Here is a 10,895-nt window from a genome sequence, read left to right on the forward strand (position 1 = left end):
GATATTTGATGCTTTGTGGTTGGTTTATAATAACCCGATCGGTTTATAAAATTAAATCCAATTAATCGAGTTATTAGGTTACATTGCACTTGTTTTCTCTTGTTCTCTGCTCATGTATGGGAATGCTCTGGTGACCAGCTTGATTTAGTCTTAAGTCAGGATAGGCCTGGCGTACTGAATTATGACCCATTATTAGTTTTTTGAGCAAAAGCATTAAGGATATGTTGTACAGTTAATATGTCTCAGCACGTTAAACTTTTTTACAACAATACTGGGCCTTGAGTACTATGATCAGGATGAAAGTGTTACGAATTTAATCACGAAATTTTTTATGGCACAAAACACATTACAAAATCAAAGACACATTTCGCCAAAAAAAACGATTGTTAACACGAGATTGTTAGCACAATTCACGAGAAAATTAATACTGACGCAATAAACACTGGTATGATACACAACGTAACTTTAAACAACATAGGTAGTTTAGTAAGTTTTAGGTTATGATACAACATAGAGATAGTGTTGTTGTTTATGCGGAAAAACGTTCTTCCATGCTATTGCCGCACTTGAAAAAGTTGTTAAAGCAGGAGGCGATATTACTGCACAACTTTACTCCAGTGTTGACTTGATCAAGTTGACCTGAAACAGAATATTCCTTGTTTTAGTCACGAAAGATTGATTGTGTTTATATCACTCCTGCAGTAGCAAGAGGTTGAATAGTCGCTCATTGCTTCTAAGGTTTTGTAGTTGCAGAGTTTGCTTGTAAAAATGGAAAGTCTTGGCAGTGCGCTGTTGTTGTCAATGTTGTTATCAAATTCACAAACTTTTTTAAATATTTTTCACAACTTGAGTTGCGTTTATTTCTTTTTATTTAAGGAAAACATAGCGACACAATATCAATAAAACATTAACCAAGTCGGAAATAGCTGCACAACGGTAAACATGTCACGGGGCGCAAAACAGTAGATGGTAGATTTGGTGGATAATTCCTGAATGCCCTGCAATTTATACACCATCGTTTCAATGCGTTATGTGAAAGCAAATAACTTACTTTGAATTCCTCCTGATTCATCTTTTCCGATGGTTTGATGACAAGTTTGACAGATCTTTATTTCTTGTTTGCATTCAGGGCACTCATTCTTCATTGTTTGGGCGCCTGCAAATACATTTAACAAGACTTCACAAATACTGCATGTGTTAAAAGTATATCCAAATGAACGATTGTTTAATATTGCCAATTAAACTCTCTGTTGCATTGCGATTCTGTAAAAATCTTTTTATGAAATGAGACGTTATAAATCCTGATAAACTTGATATTCGTGCGTTTCTTATCTTATATTGTGTGTTCACAGTCGGTTTAGTCTGCTATGCAGTTAAAGAATTAAAGAATGATCGTGTTTGTAAAGGAACGATTTAAATTTTTTTTTATTATCACTATAGTGAAGATTTAAAATTAATATTTCACAGCCTAAAATAAATGGGTTTTTGTTTCTAGTATTTTTACGTTTTTAATATTTATTTAGTCCCGTCTCTTCACAGCAATGCCACATTACCAATGCAAGCTGCCAAACGTTGGGGACGCAAGTATATTTTGTTCAAATTCCTTTAATGTTGAGTGGCAGTCTAAGAAAATCAATGCGCAATAAGAAAATTCTGCATGAAAAAAAAGAATAATAAAAGAAACTGTTAAAAGTTCATCGCAGTGAAAATAATCATGACATAAGTAAAGTTTTCCCGGGGGATTCCCCTGGGTGCGTTAAACAAGGTGTTTCGGGTGCGCCTATGATATTTTAATGATTGGTTCCTTTCTAGTTTCGGTCTGGTGGCGATTGAGGAACTGTTGGCATACCTGCAAACCTGTCATGCGTCTAACATGTTGCAACGATTGTTTGCGTATTTTTAGCAACAGTTCGTGCTTTTAACTTTCTATGTTTCTTAAGGTTGCTTGTTTTCACAATTACTCATGAACCGATTTGTTTACCTGAGAAAAACGCTCTTATTTTGAGGTTCAAATTTGCAAATAAATTTGGCATTTATATTAAATTCACCAGATAGTAAACGTTTCTTAATTCTAACTAAGAAAAATAAATTCACAACTGGGATCAGCCCTGAAGCGTCCGTTCAGACAAGCGATCACGGCGGCACACTCACATGTAAATCACAATACACAAGCACCGTTGCCTGCCTCGTATGCTGTGCATGTCAGCTTCGTCGTAGGGGATCGCCATATTGACCGGTATCAGTTAAGATAAATATACATTCATAACTGGGATTAGCCATAAAGCGTTTATGCAGACCAGCAATCACGGCACACTCATGGATAAATCATAGCATGAGCAATTGGCCTGGCGTACAATAATTTCTGATTTTCAAAACCAGACTTCAGTGCATTTTACCTTCGGTCTGTGGGTTTTCCGATTTCCCATTCAAAGTAGGTTGTTGGGTTTGTACGACATCAAGTGATCCGTTTTCTTGTCCAGTTGCCATTGCAGATTTTAACAGTTCTTGTGTTTCAGTTGCTGCAAAATTAAAGACACACATAACTTCATCGTTTAAACTTTGTCCTTGTCGTATTTAAGGTTCAGGTAACTAATTTGTTTTGCATAAAAGCCTGGTGCATCGAATAATGTTTGTACATACTCAATCCAAACTCAAAATACTTCTAAACCCGTACAATAATGTTGTTGCTTTCTATCATAAAAACCCTACAGTTAGATGCACTCTCGTACATGCAGACATCTTGTTGTGCAACCTGGTGTGGGTTTGTGAACGCTGATATAGACTTGTCCCCTTTTTTGGGTAAAAATTCGACCCCAAAACGCACATTTTCGCCCGACTGCATGTTTCAATTACCCGGGTACTTCACCATCATAATCTCGGTTGTGCAAAAGGGTTTGGATTGCCACGCATGAATAGATCTACCTGTTATCGTGGAGACCTACAAGATCGCGAGGAAAAGCTTTGCATCAATGCACACAGTTCTTAATAACCACTATTACTTGACCGTTTTGCTTGTTGGTGATAACTTATGACTTTGCGTTGTAAATTACCTTGATCTTGTCACCAAATTAGTTAAATGCTCTCTTTGATGTTTTGGGTTTTCGATTTTTTTAATTTTGAAACCAGTACAATGAAACTTATTGTAAAAACTTTCTTAATGTAGCAGTTTAAAGACTTAGTGCATTAATACTCTAGCAGTCTTATTTTACTACTTAAACGAAGATTTGCAAAAGTGCTACAGTATTATACAAAAAAAAAATTTAGCAAAAATATTGTACATGTACAAAAGCAGGAACTAAGAGCTATGGTATAAACGAAAAACGCAAAACGATGGAATATATTTCAACACAAAACAATGTACTTGAAAAGTGGACACAGCATTTTCAGAAAGCCTAAATAAAACGGCTTGTCAATTTATATATAGGCGTGTTTATATACCTTAATGCAAACCAAACAATTTCTGTTGCTTTCATTTGTGCAACTATAACTTTCTGGGATTTTTCTGATGATGACAACAGCAAATGTTTTAAATATTTGCAGAAAAAATGCTCATATACTATACAGCAAACTCTTTCATAGACTACGAGTTTTGGTTTAATGGAGACACAGACTAAATTGTTACAGTTAAAACTTAGTAACAATTCGTAGTTGTGTTTGCCATTAACAGTAAACATTGGAGTTAGAACTTGGTATCGTTGTCAACTTTGTCATCTGGTTCATATTCATTGATTGTGTCTGTTTGTATGTACGGTGGCGGGTCGTCCTGTGTGAATGTTACGTTGATTAATTTTGGTAAAAACCTGTGTACTAACGACGTTTCTATCAACATTTTATTAGACAAAAATCGTATGTTTACACAAAAGCATTATGTACATGCGTAAGCGACGTTAAAACAGTCACACAACGAAATTGCGATTGTTTCATGTTGTTTCTTCTTGCTGATGTTTATCTTCAAAGATCCGAAAACAACTAAACATTTGACTCAAGCAACTGAGGCAGCTGCCCGTTGTCCTTATCGTTTTGTTATTCGTTTCTGTCTTACCTAAAACCAAATAGGCCTAAATGTGATTCCAGTCAAGTTGAATGCTTAAAAACATATTCTAAAAATGTGTAATATACTGTCGGTCAAATTTACTGCGATTTACTATATACGCGGGTTTTTTGAAATAAAGGCATTTGTCAGCGGTAAATAGCTACTTCAATTGTAAGTGGAGGTAACTTTACAAATATTTTGTTATAACTTACTATTGTTTCCTTCAGTTTTTTCTCCTTTTTTTTCTGGTTACAAACTTGACAAACTTTGATCTCCTGTTCACATCCTCGGCACTTTTGTCCTACTCTTAAATCGTCTATAAAGACATAAAAAATAAGTTGTTTACTGATAGTAGGATATGTTTAATATATTTCTTTGTCTGCACGTTGGTTTGAAATTTGCTTCTGCACTTGATCCCGTTTTGCCTTCGATTATATTCACCCGAAACACTTTCGTTTTGTGTAAAAAAACCCGGCGAATCAGCAAAATGGCTCAATTTGTACAAATTAAATGTGAACGTTTTAAGTTCTGTGGGTAAAATTGAATGTTGTTGACCTATCCCCCGCGCGTAGTAGTTCGCCATTGTAACTTTCGCTTCTTGCTTTGGGTTTTTAATGCTTTTCAGTAGCACCGTAAATTCGAAATAAAAGTTTATAGCCGTAATGTGGAGGTGGGTATGTACATTGGGAGTCTTTCTTCTGCCGAAGTTTTACCACGATCCATTCTTAGCTTGGGCATTCTCTTATCCCTGGGTACAATGCATTGCAAGTCAGTTCCTTAGATACGGTAATAGTATTTTTAATGGTTGCTTACGCTGTAGTTTCTGTCATGTCCGATGGAGGAACTATTTTCTTCACTCACATGTTCAAGATGTTGCAAGAGCCCCTTGTTAATATCAGTTTGTGTTTTTACGTAATTTTTGTACTTCACTTTTTTAATTATCTCCGCCTGAGGTCCGGTCTTCGCAGGATATTTGTTCTTAAACGCGCCTTTTTGCCCTTTGCTTGTTCAGTGTGAAAATTTATACATCTTAGCACGTTCAGTTTTTTTACAACTACCCTGTGACTTTTAAGTCCGGCTTACACAATCCGAAATTACAAGATGAAAGTGATAAGATTATTACATTTAACTGGGATGAGTCCTGAAGAGTGCGAGTCCCGGAAACTCTTGTCGCGGGTTCGAACCCAACCGCAGCGAATTTTTCAAGCCGTTGCCTTGCCATGTGAGAATGCTCGGTAATCAGGCTAGATTCGGTCTAACGCCTTTAATGGGCCTGGCGTAACATGGATCAGGATTAAAGTGTTACGAATTTAATCACGAAATTTGTTATGGCACAAAACACATTACAATATCAAACACACATTTTCCCAAAAAAGCATTGTAAACGATTGTTAACACTAAATTGTTAGCGCAATCCACCGAGAAACTTAGCACTGGCGCAGTACACACAAGTAAATAATACACAACGTAATACCAAACAAGCGTTTCGTTTAACTGGTGTAGAGCTAAACAAAAGATTAGTTGCTTTTTCAAGAACTTGTACTTTTGCTGGCGTTTCGCCCACCAGAACGGTAGGACTTCTTCAGGGAAAAGTGTTCTCGCAAAATTACTCCGAAGAAGCCCTACCGTTCGAGTTGGGCCAAACGTCAGCAAAAATACCAGTTTTTAAAAAAATGACTAGTGTTTTGTTTAGCATTACACCAGTTGAACGACAAATTTGTTAAACACAACGTAATTTTTTACAACATGCGTAGTTTAGTAAGTTTTAGGCTCTGATACAACGACATAGATAGTGTTGTTGTTTATGCGGAGAAACGTTCTTCCACGCTATTGCCGCACTTGAAACACTTGTTGAAACAGGAGGCGATATTGCTGCACAACTTTACTCCACTGTTGACCTGATCAAGTCTACCTGAAACAGAATTTTCGTTATTTTGGTCACGAAAGATTGATTGTGTTTATATCAGTTCTGCAGTAGCAAGAGGTTGAATAGTCACTCATTGCTTCTAAGGTTTTACAGTTGCAGAATTTGCTTGTAAAAAACTGAATTGGCAGTGCACTGTTGTTGTCAATGTTTTTATTGTGGGAAGAAAATTTCTTTTTTTTCAAATTCACAAACTTTCCTAATATTTTTTACAACTTGAGTTGAGAAGTTTCTTCTCGTTGAGAAACAGCAACATAGCGACACAATATCAATAAAACATTAACCAAGTCGGAAATAGCTGCGCAACGTTAAAACGTTATCAATTTAGAGCCCAAGTATTTTTATTCCGACGTTTCGACGTCCTTTACAGGTCGCCTTTATCCTGACGATTAACCCAGATAAAGGCGACCTGTAGGACGTCGAAACGTCGGAATACAAATACATTTGCCAGAAGAGCTCTATAAACTTGATATTATGTCTGGCAGCAATAACTTATTCTGTAAATGTTAAAACGTTATGGAATGCAAAACAGTGAAGGGCACAATTGTTGGATAATGGTTATTTCCATGCATTATGTGACTGCTGCGGCTCACAACTTACTTTTATTTTCTTCTGGTTTATCTTTTCCGATGGTTTGATGACAAGTTTGACAGATTTTAATTTCTTGCTTGCATTCAGGGCACTCATTCTTCACTGTTTGCGCGCCTGCAAATACATTTAACAAAACTTCAGAAATACTGCATAGTTTGCTAGGCTTTCAGTTGAGTAATGATCGTGTTTGTAAAGGAACTATTAGCTTTTTCTATTTTTTATCCCTTTTATTGCCCTTCATACCACTGAAGATGCTTTTTTACCGAAACATATTTGTTCTTTATAATATTGTCAACTGATTTTAACCTGAAATAAATGGGTTTTTGTTTCTAGTATTTTTACGTTTTTAATATTTATTTAGTCCCGTCTCCTCACAGCACTGCCATATTACCAATGCAAGCTGCAAATTGTTGGGGGCACAAATGGCATATGTTCAAATTCCTTTAATGTTGAGTGGCAGACTAAGAAAATCAATGCGCAATAAGAGGAACTGTCGGGAAACCTGCAAACCTATTTTAGCAATAGTTTGTGTTTTTACTTCCTGTGTTTCAGTGAGGAAAACGGCCCAAATATATGAAGGCCCACATCAGTTCAGAGTTGCAAGCGGGCCCGAAATCTGAGCCCGAACCCGGCCCGAACGCGAAAGTATAAGACCGAAGCCCGGCCCGAACCCGAAACGTTTTTGAGAAGCCCGTTTAGGCCCGAAATTTTGATTGACAGGCCTATCCAAGAAAGCCTTGCAACAAAGGATGAGAAAGAAAAAAGAAATAAACAACAAACACAATGAACAATAGTAGACAATGGGGTAAACAATACGTTTCAGAGGAGGGTGGGCATTAGATCAAAGCCAGAGATTTGTTACTTAGCTGAGTGATTTTATTTAAAAAACAATGGCGGGCACGGAACGTAAAGTCAGGCCCGTTTTACGCCCGTTTTCTGACAAATACCTAAGCCCGAACCCGAACCCGGCCCGAAAAGCCCGGCCCGACTTGCAACTTTGCATCAGTTACACCCGTTTATATACACTTGAGTCACTTAAAAGATTCATAAAAAAGGTGCGAAACAAGCGTCGTTTCCGTTTCGTAAAATTAATTGCGATCTTGGCGTGGCTGTAAACGTCTTTTCGACCTTTGTTTGTTTTCACAATTGCACACAAACCGATTTGTTTACCTGAGAGAATAAAACGCTCTTATTGCGAGATAAAATTTTGTTGATAAATTTGGCCTTTGTATTCAATTCACCAGATAGTAAACGTTTCTGAATTCTAGCTAAGATAAATAAATTCACAACTGGGATCAGCCCTGAAGCGTCTATGCAGACCAGCGATCACGGTACACTCATATATAAATCGCAGTATGAGCCATGTGCCTATGGAGTATACAATGATCTCTCCTTTTCAAAGCCAGACTTTAGTGCATTTTACCTTCGGTCTGTGGGCTTTCCGATTTTCCATTCGAAGTAGGCTGTTGGGTTTGCGCGACATCAAGTGATCCGTTTTCTTGTCCAGTTGCCATTGCAGATTCTAACAGTTCTTGTTGTTTAAGTTGCTGCAAAATTAAAGACACCCGTAACTTCATCGTTGAAACTAATTGTGTGGAATTTTGAGTGAAAAGCGCCACGTGCTCCACTTTTGTTTGACAGTCGTTTTTCGCTTCTATCGTTGCATCATTTCTTCACTTGATAGCCATGACTTATTGGGGTTAGTTTTTTCTCTCAAATGCTGAATTTATATTTTGAGTAATAGGCGTCCAAAGTAAGTCAGCTCACTCAAGTAGTACGTATATTGCTTGCTGTATGGCTATTTTTCATTCATTTTACCAGATTTTTCACTTGGCATTTCCCGTGCGACCACGTATCGTATCTAAGGTTTAGGCCACTATTTTTTTGCATAAAGGCCTAGTGCATCAAATAATGATTGCATATACTCAATCCAAACTCAAAATGCTTCCAAACCTTTATAATATTGTTGTTGCTTTTTATCATAAAACTCGCAAACTTAAATATACTATCGTGCATGCAGACATCTTTTTGTGCAACCTGGTGTGGGTTTGTGCAAGCAGTTATAGACTTGCCGCTTTTTTTGTAAATTCGTTCTAAACAATTTGGTTAAACTGTTCCTAATTTTTCGCCTGACTGCATGTTTCAATTGGGTCCCCGGGTACTTTCACCTTCGATCGCCACGCATGGATAGATTTACCTGTTACCGTGACGACCTAACAGACCGCGAGGCAAAGCTTTGTATCATTGAAGTTGTTAAAGTTGTTTATAACGCAACTAATACTGACCATTTTGCAGGTTGGTGATAAAAACAACGTATATTTATTTAGAACATATATACATGAAAAATAAATTTCAAGTCATCCCAGAATACTAGTTCAAAGTCTAAGCCACATTATAAATACAAAGTCAGTAAAAATATACAAGTCAATGTATCTGCGCAGAACGTGTCAACCGTTACTTTTTTATTGTTGTTTTGCTGACGTTTCGCCCACCAGAACGGTAGGACTTCTTTAGGGCAAAAGTGTTTTCGCAAAATTGCCCTGAAGAAGCCCTACCGTTCGGGTGGGCCAAACGTCAGCAAAAATACAAGTTTTGAAAAAAACAACTACTTTTTTGTTTAGCATTACACCAGTTGAACGACAAATTTGTTAAGCACAACGTAAAGAACAACATGCGTAGTTTTGTAAGTTTTAGGGTGTGAAACAACAACAGAGATGGTGTTGTTGCTTACGCGAAGAAACGTTTTTCCATGCTATTGCAGCACTTGAAACAGTTGTCGAAACAGGCGGCGATATTGCTGCACAACTCTACTCCACTGTTGACCTGATCAAGTTTACCTGAAACAAAAAATTCGTTATTTTAGTCACAAAAATTGATTGTGTTTATATATATCAGTTCTCCAGTAGCAAGAGGTTGAATAGTCACTCATTGCTACTGAGGTTTTACAGTTGCAGAATTTGCTTGTAAAATCTGAAATTCTTGGCAGTGCACTGTTGTTGTCAATGTTGTTATTGTGGGAAGAAAATTTCTTTTTTTTCAAATTCACAAACTTTCTCAATATTTTCACTTGAGTTGAGTTTATTTCTTGTCAAAGGAAAACATAGTGACACAATATCAATAAAACATTAACCAAGTCGGAACAATAGACGGCCCAATTGGTGGATAATGACTGAACGCCCTGCAGCTACACCATCATTTCAATGCGTTATGTGAAAGCAAACAACTTACTTTGAATTCCTCCTGATTCATCTTTCCCGGTGGTTTGTTGACAAGTTTGACCAATCTTTGCTGCGTGCATGCCTGAAAAACAAAAAAAAACTATTTGCCGTTTCTAGTTTTAATCCCTTTTATTGACGTTCATATACCACTGAAGATGCTTTTTGTAGTGAAATATATTTGTTTTTCATAAGATTGTCAACTGATTTTTACCAGGAAATTAACAATTCCCAACTTGAAATAAATGGTGTGTGGTTTTTGGCAATTTTTGGAATTTTAATATTTTGTTGATTTATTTAGTCCCGTCTCCTCACAGCACTGCCACGTTACGAATGCAAGCTGCCAAACATTGGGGACACAAATGTATTGTTCAAATGTCTTTTGTTGAGTGGCAGACTGAGCAAATCAATGCGCAACAAGAATAAACTATATGAAAAAAGAATAATAAACAAAACTGTTAAATGTTAATCGCAGTAAAAAAATAATGACGTAAGTAAAGTTCTCCCGGGGGATTCCCCTGAGTCCTTTGAACAAGGTGGTTCCCCGGGTTCACTTGTACTATTTTTAATGGTTAGTTCCTTTCTAGTTTCGGTCTTGTGGCGTTTGAGGAACTGTCGGCATACCTGTTATGTGTCTAAGATGTTACGTCTGAGATAACGGCCCAAATACACAAAAAACGATATGCTTTATTGTTTAAACGTTTCGGCAAATGCTCAGGCCATCATCAGTGATATGAAGGGTCACATCAGTTACCCCCGTTTATATGCACTTAAAGCACACAAAAGATTGATAAGGTGCGAAACAAGCGTCGTTTCTGTTTCGTAAACATAATTGGGGACCTAGCGTTTCTGTAAACGTCTTTTTGACCTTTGCTTGTTCACAATTACACACAAACCGATTTGTTTACCTGAGAATAAAATGCACTTCTTGTGAGGTTCAAATTTGTCGATAAATTTGGCCTTTATATTCAATTTACCAGATGGTAAACGTTTCTGATTTTTTTATATCTAAGATGAACATGAATTCACAACTGGGATCAGCCCTGGAGCGTTCGTTCACACCAGCGGTCACGGCACACTCATTTATAAATCACAGTACACAAACACCGTTGCCTGCCTTGTATGCTGCTCA

The sequence above is a fragment of the Phallusia mammillata genome, chromosome 8 (assembly GCF_965637545.1).
Source record: "Phallusia mammillata chromosome 8, kaPhaMamm4.hap1.1, whole genome shotgun sequence".
Classification (NCBI taxonomy): Eukaryota; Metazoa; Chordata; class Ascidiacea; order Phlebobranchia; family Ascidiidae; genus Phallusia; species Phallusia mammillata.